Source organism: Meriones unguiculatus, chromosome X, assembly GCF_030254825.1.
Source record: "Meriones unguiculatus strain TT.TT164.6M chromosome X, Bangor_MerUng_6.1, whole genome shotgun sequence".
Lineage (NCBI taxonomy): Eukaryota > Metazoa > Chordata > Mammalia > Rodentia > Muridae > Meriones > Meriones unguiculatus.
In genome coordinates, this window is record NC_083369.1 from 554,996 (window position 1) to 568,631 (window position 13,636).

The following is a 13,636-nucleotide window of genomic DNA, read 5'->3' on the forward strand; positions in this document are numbered from 1 at the left end:
GGGGGGGATACAAAATGAATAAGTGTAATTAATAAAAGTTAAATAAAAAAAGAAAAAAAAATAAATTAATTAAAAAGAAAAATATGGTGACTCTTTACACTTTAAAAAATCTAGGTAATAAAGTCAAGCCGCTGCTTTTACTGAGCACAGTACAAAAGAGAGAAGTCACATCCCAAGTTTGACAGTGACAATTTACTTATATGCCTCCATGCCGAAGATATAAATATCTTGTTTTGCCTGATAACTTTTCAAGGCAGATTGATACAGTTAAGAAAACAAAACCAAAAATACTTTGACTGTCTTTTTTTTTTACTTCGAACCATCATTTATTATGATAAAATAAAATAATTATTCATACAAAAATACTAATTTACATAAATGATAGGAAACATGTATAGGAAGTATGTATAGCATTATACATATATATTCCCATTAATACAAAACTGTCTAGGTGTGGTGATATGTCTTTAATCCCAACAATAAGGTGGCAAAGGCAAAGAAATGTTTGCGAGTTCTGGCCTAGCTTAATTTACAAAATATGTTTCAGATCATCCATTGCTAAGTAGTGAGATCTTGTCTAAAGAAAATATTAATGCAGAAGCCTAACCCATGTGTGTTTTTATTAACTATGTCCTTACCTCATCTCACTATTCCTACTCCCTCTTCCTCAGATAAGAGGAACCTTCCTACAAACCCACCCAGCACATCCAGTTTCATCAGGCCTATGCCCTTTCTCTTTCACAGTGTCATAGTAAGGCACTCCCAACAGGATGAAATAAAATAGCATACAATAGAAACCATGTCAGAGATAGACCCCACCTTTTCTAGGGAAACCACTTGAAGGCTAAGATGGTCATTGAGTACATATGTGTAGAGGCCCTAGGTGTAGTCCATGGATGGTTCTTGTTTAGTGCTTCAGTTTCCACAAGCCCTCTGTAACCCAATTACTTGGAACTGTTGGTCTTCTTGTGGATCTTCTGTACCCTCTAGGTAGTTTTAGTCTCTCCCACTCTAACACTTCTTCAAGGCTCCTTATACTCTGCCCAACATTTGTCTGTAAGTCTCAGTTTCTGTTTTGATAACTTGCTGGACAGAGTCTCATCAATAGTTTCAGGGGTTGGCCATCTCCATGGAGTAAGTCTCATGTTGGGCAAGGCATTGATTGCACATTCCCTCCATCTCAGCTATAACTGTATGTGCTCTAGGTAGGATAAATTCTGTGTTAAAAGTTTTGTAGGTGGGTTGGTGTTACCCTCTCTCTACTAGGAGTCCTGTCTGGTTAGGAGTGGCCTCTATAGTATCCATGATAATGTATTTCAGCCAAAGTCACCCCCTTATCCTCCCAGGAGTCTATCCTGTTGTATGTCTCCAACTTGTGTAAGATATTTCCCCAGCTATGGTTTATCCTCTGTCTGCAATCCCTGTGCCCTCTAACCATCACTCTCCCTACATCTGATCCCCACCTTTATTTCTCTCAGCATTCTCTCTCTTATCCTTTCCCCTCTCTTCAACCACATCCATTGATTATTATATTTCTCCTTCTGAGTGAAATTCAAGCATCCTCAATTGGAACCTCCTTTTCTTTTAACCTTTTCCACAACTAAATTGTCAATTTTTTCTTATGTCTTGTCCCATAAACATAAGTATGTTTGCTTTTACATCATTATTCTCAGGCACCTTATAAAAAGGAATTTTTAGTAATAATCCTGGTATTAGGCATAACATCCTGCTGTGTGCTCATTTATGTGGATTGACATCTCAAGTCATTGATACATTTGCATTCAAGTTCACATAAAATGATGATCTTCAAATTTCCAAGCTCAAGCTTTCTCATTTTCCCAATATATAGAGTATGTTGAGACTTTTGATCTTTGAGAAGGATGATCTAAATACCTATTAAGCCTGAACAACCCTTAGAAAATGGGTATATCATGCCAAAAGTTTCAATAACTTGGAAATCCAAATAACTAGACAAGAGAAGGGTCCAAAATTTTAGCTCAAACTTCTAATCCTACTTTAGTTTGCTTTTGTCCATATAGAGAAAAGGTTTACTAAGGCCAGGAAAAGTAATACTTGATAGAATCTTAAATGTCTTGTAAGAAGTACAATGCCTAATACTGAAGATCAAACAGTAGCTCTTTATCTTGTTCCTTTCTGCAGCATTTCATAGAAAACTAGCTGTCTGACTAAATTGGCAAATCCAAATTCCACAAAGTGCTTCTATATCCAAGAAGATCTCTAATTGTGGCTTCCATATTTGAAGTGAGATTCTTGAGTGACTAGAAAGGATCCATGTATAAATCCCAGATATTGGACCTTTTGTTGAGTGAGATGTATGTGGAGTTAAGGATTTGTAGGAGAAAAATTACATCTATAAGACCAGTTTTAGAAGAGTTATGACACTATTTTGATATGTGGTCTGTTTTGAGCAACAGATTAATAAATAATGTCTATACTGACCAAGGCAATTACAATGGGAAATTCAAGTGAGAAGAGGCCTTTCACTAGGGCATGTCCATAAGTATGGACTATTCCAGAAGTCCTGATGTAGAATAATCTGGGTCAATTGCTAAGTAACTTGAGTACAAGGTTTCTGCCATTCAAAGGCATATAGAGACTAAGAGTCTAGAATTATGGAGATATGAAATTATTCTAACACCAGAACTAGGAGCTTCTGGAAAAAATGCCTTAATATTTTGTAAAGATTGATCACTATGTTACAGAAACAGATCATAGTGGTATTTATGGCCTTCAAGTCCTACATCATTTTATGCAATTCATCTGACTTCTTTACTGCCAACACACATGTGTTTTCCAAAAAAGTTACATGAAGGCAGTATCCCAATAAATAGGGATTTTTTTAAGGGTGCACTTTTCACACTTTAGGCTTAAAAGGACATTAGGATTTTCAAGACAAGTTTTCAACAAGATTGTTAAAGAAACTTGTAACAGGATTGGGTGCTCATAACACTGACTTTTGAGGTGAAACTTGTGATCCATTATGATCTAGTGATTCATGGCAGGAATTATTTCTACTGTCTTTGAGTCTCCAGGCGGATGTAACATATTACAGGACAAGGGAACCAGTGTGTGGAACACTGTAAGAGTCTCCAGATCTGTGAAAAGTTTTAAAATGGTTGGAAGTTTAGACATAATATTCCCACCTAGGAGAAGAATGGAACACATAGGTTAAAAAGTGAGAAAAAAAGAAGAAAAGAATCAAGAAAAAGAAAGAAGTGAAAAGATATTTGCTTTTAACACCAGTTAAGAAGAATCAGGCATAATGCAGTCTAGTTGAAGCTTATCATCATTTTTGAAAGACCAGGGGGTAGAAAGGTGGAACATAAGAACATGATTATTGCAAGGTGCTACTCTCCAATAGTATAATCCACCATCTTCATCAGAGCAGCTGTGACTGCTTTAAAGAGACTCTCAAGAACAGGCTTGTTAACTGTTGACATTCTTTCATAGGAATAGGAATCAAGGATGGTTAATGGACTTTTATCTGATATCTCAACTGCTTTCTCCTGTACCTCTTATACAGTTGTATATAATACAGAATGTTAATAAATATAGATGTGTGTAGAGGAAAGACTCCATCTATGAAGTTATGATTAAGATGTCACCAATGTAGGGGTTAGATTTTCTAGTGGTGTGACTATTTTGGAGTTACCCACACTCCTGTAAATAACCCCCACCCATTCCCTTTAAGTAAACCAAATAAACTCATTTGTTTCCCAAACTGAATTTTGACTTGTTGGTGGTTCTTTATAGGGAAGCGGTAGATGTTTGTTTGTGTCTCCTTATGGTGGTAAATGATATGTGTACCTAGGTGGATAAGAAACTTAAATTTGGTCATTTCCACATATAGGATTACTTTGGCTCATTCATAAAGATGGGGAGTATTGGAGCCTGTATAAGATCATGGCAATATAACTATATAGAAAGATAATTTGTTCTTTTTTGGGCTATGCATAGTACAGAAACAAAGATAAGAGCATTTGACCATTTTCACGTTTGTACTGAATATGAGGCCCTTGGATAGAAAAGTAACTTTCCCACATATGGTGAAAGGGATATTCTCAAATTCCAGTGAATCCACACTTTATTTGACATTGCCTCTAGTAAGGTCCAATCTTTGGCCACTCTCAGCTTAAAAAAAAAAAAATGCTCTGGCAAACTGAAATTACAAAAGCAAAGAGTAATTTCAAACTGAATCTAACATAGTTCTCTTAGACTATGATCACTAGATGGAGCTCTAGGATTTCCTGAAATAAGCAAGAAATGGTCATTGATGCAGCTATGTACTGACCTTTCTGTTATGTGTTTTTTTCTTTTCCTTCCACTTTGTCCTCCTGGTTTTTGAGGCCTTGCTCTAGTTATTAAAAACCTTGAAGGCCATGTCAAATAAAGTGGTGAAAGGAACCTGGGGTTCTTGATCTAGATTTTGAAGCTATAGTCTGATATCGAGATAGTCTTGGCTTACAAAATTTACAGTCAGTATCATGGAATTTCTGATTCCTATGATGAAGATTAAAGTTGTACATTTGTGCATGGTTACCACTAGCGTGGACTGAAAGAGAGTGAGGTTCTGAAAAATCTTTCATTGTTCTCGCCTATAATATGTTAGAAATGGTGGAACTAATAACAACTTTGTTGTTGTTCTAAAAGACAGAAAACTACATAGTGTTGACTGGTCCTTCCATGTTGTTTCCTACATTAGTCATCTGATATGATGAGTGACATTCCCTCTCTAGCTTTCAATCAAGCCTGTGATGGCTAAATCTGAGTAACAAACAGAATTTTCCTCAGCCTAGACATGTAATAAAGACTATACACAGGACTTCTTATTCAAACAGCAAGTGACAGTTTAAGTCACAAGTTAGAGTCAGCCTTTTAAGTACTACAATGAAAACAGAGATATCCTTGTTAAATGTTGCTAAAGTTTGAACTGCATTTGGGACAGATCAGACATGAAGAAGGTTTGTGTGCTCAAATGGTGTTGAAGTCCCAATTATTAAGTCCCAATTATTAAGTCCCTTTATTAAAGGGGTAGGATGTACTCTGGTGGAGAGTGGCTGCTTAATTGTTTCTGAGTCTATTTTAAAGACTGGGATAGAGAATATATCTTGTCCAAGAGAAGTTAACTGATGAAAGAGACAAGAGACAGGGGAAGTAAAAATTTATAAAGGAAAATAACAGCAAAACTGCCAGATGGAGAGGCAACTGGTATTGCAAAAGCCAGAGTTTGACGAAGAGCTTGAGCATACACAAGAGAAGAAAGGTAGGGATGTCATATGAGGTAATTTAGGGGTAATGTTAATGTAAGGATGTGAATGGGGAGAGAGGAGGGAAGGTAATAGGGAGGGAGAGGAAAGAACAAGAGAAAATAACACTTAGGATGTTTGAGAAAATAATATAAAACCTATTTTTTTTTTTTACTCTTAAATATGATTTTAATGAGTGTAACATCCCTTTATTTTCTCAACATTCACCTCCTGATAAGTGTTCAGGCTCCTTTCAAATGCTTTCTTCTTCTGAACAGTACTTTAAAGAGCATTGCTGTGTATGTATCTTTTTATTTCATTTCAATAAACTTCCAAAAGAGTAATTACTAAATAAAACTATATGTATAATTTTGAAGCTTTAGTCTATAGATCAATGCACTGCTTGAGGAAAGTCATGCCAACCTATCAAGCTCAAGAGAGAGGTCAATTGCCAACTCTTTTTTTTTTTTTATCAGTTACATTTTATTAACTCTGTATCCCAGCCATGTCCCGATCCCTCATTCCCTCCCAGTCCCTCCCTCCCTCCCTCATCTCCACCGTGCCCCTTTCCAAGTCCACTGATAGGGGGGACCTCCTCCCCATTCATCTGATCCTGTTTTATCAGGTATCTTCAGGACTGGCTGCAAAGCCCTCCTCTGTGGCCTAACAGGACTGCTCCTCCCTTCGGGGGTGGGGAGACCAAAGAGCCAGTCATTGAGTTCCTGTTAGAAATAGTCTCTGTTCCCCTCACTTTGGGAAACCAATTGGTTACTGAGCTACCACAGGCTACATCTGAGTGGAGGTTCTAGGTTATATCCATACATGGTCCTTGGTTGAATGTCAGTCTCAGAAAAGACCCTATACCCAGATATATTTGGTCCTTGTGGAGCTCCTATCCTTTCCCCATCAGACTAACTCCCCTTCTTTCTTATGATTCCCTGTACTCTGCCAAAGGTTTGGTCATGAGTCTTTGCTTTGAAAACACTGCTAGTTAGAGTCTTTCAGATGCGCTCACTAGACTCCTGTCATACGTTCAATGCACATCCCATCTGTCTTTCTAAATGAGGATTGATCATCTTACCCCATGTCCACTCAATTGATTATCTTTTTTAGGTGTATAGATTTCATTATGTTTATCATATCTTATAGGTCTATATAAGTGAGTATATCCCATGTTTGTCTTTCTCCTTCTGGGATATTTCACTCAGAATGATCTTTTCTAGATCCCACCATTTGCCTGCAAATTTCATGATTTCCTCCTTTTTGATTGCTGAGTAGTATTCCATTGTATAAAAATACCACAATTTCTGTACCCATTCCAGAGTTGATGGACATCTGGGTTGTTTCCAGGTTCTGGCTATTACAAATAGAGCTGCTATAAACATGATTGAGCAAGTGTCCTTTTTGTGTACTTGAACAAACTTTGGGTATATACCTAGCAGTGGTATAGCTGGGTCTGGAGGAAGCACTATTCCTATTTGTCTTAGAAAGCGCCAGATATCTTTCCAGAGTGGTTGTACCAGTTTACATTCCCACCAGCAGTGGAGGAGGGTTCCCCTTTCTCCACAACCTCTCCAGCATGTGTTATCGCTTGAGTTTTTCATCTTGGCCATTCTGATGGGTGTAAGGTGATATCTCAGGGTCGTATAAAACCTATTTTTAAGCTTATTTAAAATGAACACATGAGAGCAAAACTAGACTTTGTATGTTATGTAACACAATCACACACACATCTTTATGTATATCTATGTGTGTATAAATTTGAAACAAAGAAGAGATCATGAACTTGTGAAGAAGTTGGAGGGGACAGAAGTCACAAAAGTAATATTAATTTCATATTCATATATGAAATACTTAAAGAATTAAAAAAATAAGAAAAAAGTTTATGTGCCGAAGCAAGACTGATATAAGGAATTTCATAATCATTTTCTAAAATATAGCAATAGAGAGCTAATTGTAGGATTCAGTTATTGGTTGATGTGCCATGAGGCAGCCACTATTCTTGTGATAGAAATTTACAAGAACCAAATTATACTAGTAAAGTAAATAAGAATTTGTCTCTTTAGTGCATGATGATAAAATGTAGACAAGTTTTAAAAATTACATCACAGATATAGTTTAGAGAAAATAAAATGCATAATATCCATTGTACAGAAATTACAGGATATGCAATGTTTATTAGAAGCTATCCCTTGAGAGCCACAGATTTCTCTTGCTGTTAAAGATTAGAATATCTGACTAGACATGATAAACTAAGATGAATTCTAAGCTACAATGCTCCTTTAGAAGTAGAAACTCACCCAAATCATAAAGGTAAAACTTGGTTTCACAAACCCAAACTTGTCTGTCTGGTTAAATTAAACCAATACTGAAGGGAAGGTAGAGGTAAATATGTCTTGAGGGAAAGGAAGGGGTTTCCCTAAGCTGAATACGTGAACATGTGTTTTTTGTTGTGTCTTTCAGATCAAAAATACTCATTTGAAAAAGAAAATGTGAGGGTACAAACATCGTCACTCGCTAGATTCCACTCATTCTCTTCTGAATTGTGAAGACAGTGCCAGGGCAGGTAAAAGGAATGGGAAAGGAAAGGGAAAGAGTAACTACAGTATGCGAGGGTTCATGGTGGATGTCATATTGTTTCCAATCACGATTATACATTGAGATTATGGAGTTTACCAGAGGAAAAGCAAAACGGTTCCTAAACTTCATGAATATTGAGATCATCCTTTTCCTGTTGAGTTTGGGTCACACCACAGAGTAGCCTTTGCCAGTAAGTATTTCCAGAAGTAATGGAAAGAAACACTTTGGCTTGTACCTGGAAGAGTAAAGTTGGTCAAGAGTAGCACCACAGAGGCCTTAGGTCTCAAGAGAGAGAAAGGGAGAGAGAGAGAGAGAGAGAGAGAGAAGCCCAAGATAGTGATAAGCTCAACACATAAAAACACTGAATTGAAGAAATCTCAAAGAAGAAAAAAAAAGCATATGGAGCACAGAAATGTCATGTCTGGTACATTGGTGGTAAGCTGAATGTGCATGGGTAAACTATTTACCATAACATATATATATATATAACAGAATATAGTAAATAGTATATATGGTAAATATATATATATATATATACACACACATATAGAATATAGTAAATAGTATATATACCATATACTGCAAATACAGTTGAGCAAATGTCCTTGTAGTGTACTTGAGACCTTTTGGATATATGCCTAGGAGTGGTATAGCTGGATCTTGAGGAATCATTATTTCTAGTTGTCTGAGAAAGCACCAGATTGATTTCAAAATGGTTGTATAAGTTTACATTCCTACCAGCAATGGAGGAGGATTTTCTCCTTCTCCAAAACCTCTCCAGGATGTGTTGTCTCTTGAGTTTTTGATCTTAGCCATTTTGATGGGTGTAAGGTGAAATTTCAGGGTCATTTTGATTTGCATCTTTCTGATGGTTAAGGACATTGAGCATCCTTTTAAGTGTTTCTCTACCAATTTGTATTCCTCTAGAGAGAATTCTCTGTTCAGCTCTGTACCCCAATTTTAAATTGGATTACTTGATTTGTTGCTGGTTAACTTCTTGGGTTCTTTATATATTCTGGATATAAGCCCTCTGTCAGATATAGGGTTGGTGAAGATCCTTTCCCAGTCCGTAGGCTGTCATCTTGTTCTGATGACAGTGTCTTTTGCTTTATAGAAGCTTTTCAGTTTCATGAGGTCCCATTTATTGATTGTTGATCTTAGAGCCTGTGCTGTTGTTGTTCTGTTCAGGAAGTTGTCTCCCGTGCCAATGAGTTCCAGGCTCTTCCCCACTTTTTCTTCTAACCAATTTAGTGTGTCTGGTTTTATGTTCAGATCTTTGATCCACGTAGACTTTAGTTTTGCGCAGGATAATAAATATGGATCTATTTGCATTTTTCTGCATGTAGACATCCAGTTGGAAAGGCACCATTGGTTGAAGATGCTGTCTCTTTTCCATTGAATGGTTTTGGTTTCTTTCTCAAAAATCAAGTATTCATAGGTGTGTGAGTTTATTTCTGGGTCTTCTAGTCTTTCAGAGTCCCTCTGTAGAAAGCTCCTGTCCTGTTCCCTGTCTTCTCCCACTTCGATGTCTATCCTCTTGGCCCTTCTGAATGAAGATTAAGCCTCTTCCTAGGGTCCTCCTTGTTGTGATCTAGCTATACTACTACTGGGTATATATATGAAAGATGCTCAAGCATAGAACAAGGGCATTTGCTCAACTATGTTCATAGCAGCTTTATTCATAATAGCCAGAATCTGGAAACAACCTAGATGCCACTCAACTGAGGAAATTGATATAGAAATTGTGATATATTAACAAAATGAAATACTACTCAGCTATTAAAAACAAGGAAATCAAGAAATTTGCAGTCAAATGGATGGAACTAGAAAAAAATCACCCTGAGTGAGACAACCCAGGAACAGAAAGACATGCATGATATATATTCACTTATAAGTGGATATTAGACATATAATATATGATAAAATTACTAAAATCTATAGTCCTAAAGAAACTAAACTGGTGTCCTTCTTAATAACCTAGAACGCCTGCACAGATGTAGTCCATAGCAGTTTAGTGTATAAGTGGGTCACATAGTAATGGGAAAATGGCCTGCCTCTGACATAATCTGATTGGCCTGCTCTTTGATCACCTCCCCCTGAGAGGGGAGCAGCCTTACCAGGCCACAGAAGATGACAATGCAGCCACTCCTGATGAGATCTGATAGACTAAGATCAGAAGGAAGGAGAGGAGGACCTCCTCTATCAGTGGACTTGGGGAGGGGCATGAGTGAAGAAGGGGGAGGGAGAGTGGGACTGGAAGGAGAAGAGGGAGGGGCTTATGGGGGGATACAAAGTGAATAAAGTGTAATTTAAAAAAAGAATGAAAAATAATTAAATACAGTGATTGAGGCAGTGCTTGTGTTTTCATTAGCTGTGAATGCTAACAAAAGTCTCATATGTCAGTTGTCTGAAAAAACCTCCTCCCTGCTAAATACATACTCATTATAAATAAGTAAGATATATTACTAATATGAGTTTACAGATATTAAAAATCAGCAAAAGAAAGGTTAAAATCATACAAAGTTGCTTTCTTTGAAGTACTAGGGCCAAAATAAAATTTTTATTAAGAAATTATTGTTTGCATCAATGAATGTAAGTCCGTTATTAGGCTTCAGGTAAAAATATAAGGGATGTATTTGGACTTTTCCACTTCCAATTTTGCATTTTTGTTCCAAAAATTATGGTTTTTAAATTTAACTGCATTGCATTTCTGATAAACTAATTCTTGGATAGTCTTTTTTCATACTAATGAGAGCAGAAAGATAATATCTTGATATTAATGTAAGCACATGGGAAAGTTTTATGTGAAAGAGATATACTAACTGGTAAATTGGTGACAAAGACCCAATAGATGCAACTGAATAAACAAGGGCAAAGAGGTGATAGAGATGTATGGAGCTTTGGGATACTGAGCACCAATGGGAAAAAATAAAGTACTTCTACACAAAAGAGTGCATGCTTTGTTTGTCCTCTATGACTCCAGAAATACAAAGACCAGATAGAGTATATCAAAATTATAATTGAACTTAAAGGTGTAATGGAGAGAAGTTATTGGGCTTCTCACCCAAGCCCTTTTTTATGCCATTGTAGGTTTTCTGTAATCTTTTACAAGTAAGACACAGGAATAGGTATTGAAAGGAAATAATTGTGTCAGTTGGTATGAAATATGTAGACAGAAGCAGCATAGGGATAAACAAACAAACAAACAAAAATACAGTTATATGTATCTTTTTCAGCAAGGAAAAACTAAATTTAGATACTACCCTTTTAAGGTGGTTATTATTTTTATTAGTCTAAGTACAAAACTGACATCAGTTCCCTCTCCTCTAAGATTCTGACATTACAACTCCCATGAAATGGGTATAGTATATTTCTTCTTTTCCTAAATGTTAGCTGGCCTTGTGATTTACTTTACCTAATAAGACGTGGCATAAATGCTGTTGGACTTTGTCAGGGATTAAGCTGCAGGAAATCTTGCAAAATCTGACACACTTCTTTGTACTTTGCTGCCAGTATGTGAACAAGTCTAGGCTAGTATGATAAATGACAAGAGTTAATGTGCCTAGTTATTTTCTACTACCTACTTTCCTGTCCATTACTGTGTTACAGTCAACTAATAATCCCTAGAATCAGATATGACTTGACCAAACTCAGACAAGGCCAACAATATGCCCAGCTGATGGAGACCAAATCAGCAATACACAGAACCATGAACTGAAAAATACGTTATTCTTACAAGTTGTTGAGTTTATGTTTTGTTTTGTTTTTTTTTTTTCAAACAAAGTGAGAATAAATAATACAGGGATTTTTGTGATTTTCCCCAAAACGTGAGAAAGTGTTAAAGCAAATTTGGTGGATCAGTAACCAAATTTATTCAGTCAGCTTCTTTGACTCTCTCAGAATTGCACAGCAGGCAAAAGGAACAAATTAATTAAATACATTACTGAGTGTTTGTAAAGTGAAAGCTACAAGGGGTGCAAACAAGAAACAATTGGAATTAAGTCATTGATTTTAGCTCATAGGCTAAAACTGATAGATGAGAACTTTGAGAAATAAAGTCTTAAAAATGTTTCTTAATATTTAAACTTGTCCTAGATATAGGTAAAAGAAAACCTATTTCTTCTAAATCTAAACTGTACATAATTAACTTTCACTTAAACCACATTCATGTGGTTAGTTTGACATATGTGTCTAAACACTGAAACTCAGATTCCTAAATGATGACTTTTTTTTAAATTTAAGATGCAATACAGTAGGAGAACTATGAAAATATGAAATATATTCAAGTTAGCACATTATTTTTAAAATGTCATTTACTTAAATTCAATATTCAGTAAAATATTAATTAGTCTTAGCTTTCCTATAAAAGAGCACAATCAACGGGCACAGGCACGCAGTGAGGCATGCGAGTAACCAGGCCTACCTAAATTTACTAGCATTCCAGCATTGGGCAAAAAAGCAAGTATCATTACCACAATTACTTGGCTCTATCTGGCTAATAATGAATAAAAATGGGGGATATAGACAAACAGGTGTGGGCTTATAGGAAATATTATGAGAAGCCTTAACCCCTCGTTGGAACATCCTGTGTCAGTTCTAGAACTAGCAGTGGTGGTGTCCGAGGTCTGAGTAGGTTCAGGAGACCATTGCCCCCAGGGGCGAGGCGTGCTCCATGCCAATTGACTAACTCCATGTTTTCCTCCACTTTTGAAAGTCATTTAAAGTTCTTAAATTATTTTTTTCCCTTTTTTTAAAAAATTTTTCATCAATTACACTTTATTCATTCTGCATCCCCCCATAAGCCCCTCCTTCCTCCCCTCCCAATCCCACCCTCCCTCCTCCCTCTGCTTGCATGCCACTCCCCAAGTCCACTAATAGGGGAGGTTCTCCTCTCCTTTCTGATCTTAGTCTGTCAGTTCACATCAAAAGTGGCTGCATTGTCCTCTACTATGGCCTGGTAAGGCTGCTCCCCCCCAGAGGGAGGTGATCAAAGAGCAGGCCAATCAGATTATGTCAGAGGCAGTCCCTCTTCACATTACTATGTAACCCAATTAGACTCTGAACTGCCCTGGGCTACATCTGTGCAGGGGTTCTGGGTTATCTCCATGAATAGTCCTTGGTTGGAGTATGAGTCTCTGGGAAGTTCCCTGTGTTCAAATTTTCTGGTTCTGTTGCTCTCCTTGTGGAGACCCTGTCCTCTCCAGCTCTTACTATTTCCCAGTTAAGTATTTTGTGCTCCCACACTTTCTCTGTCTCCAGCTCAATTTGAAATGTCCTTTTCTTGTTCTTTGACCTCTACATGTACATCCTGGCATGTTTGCAATAACCCCCATGCAAATAAATAGATAAATAGATAAATAGGAAGACAGATAAAAATAAATAAAATACACTAAACATTTTAAAAAGATAATTTGTAGAAGAATAAAGGGTAATTATCAAATGTATCTCACAAATCTCAAAAATAAAAAATGTAGTTAACAAATATTGGAACAAGATACATCCCTTAGAATAAGTATAACAGCATGAAAACTTGTATGAAATATAGAGAATGGTTGGTTCCAATTTCATAGATAGCAGTTCAATATGTGGTAGTGATGCCAAGAATGGTGACTTCTCCATTATTCTCATTGCTGATCAAGTTTGAAACTCATGTTTTGTTAGTATAAAGAGGCCATAAAATCAAGAAGTGAGCTCATTCTAACAGCTGTCCTGCATGCCTAGCAAATGAACAAAGTTGATGTTCACTATGTGCTTTATTTAGAGTACTAACTCTCCTCAAACAACAACAA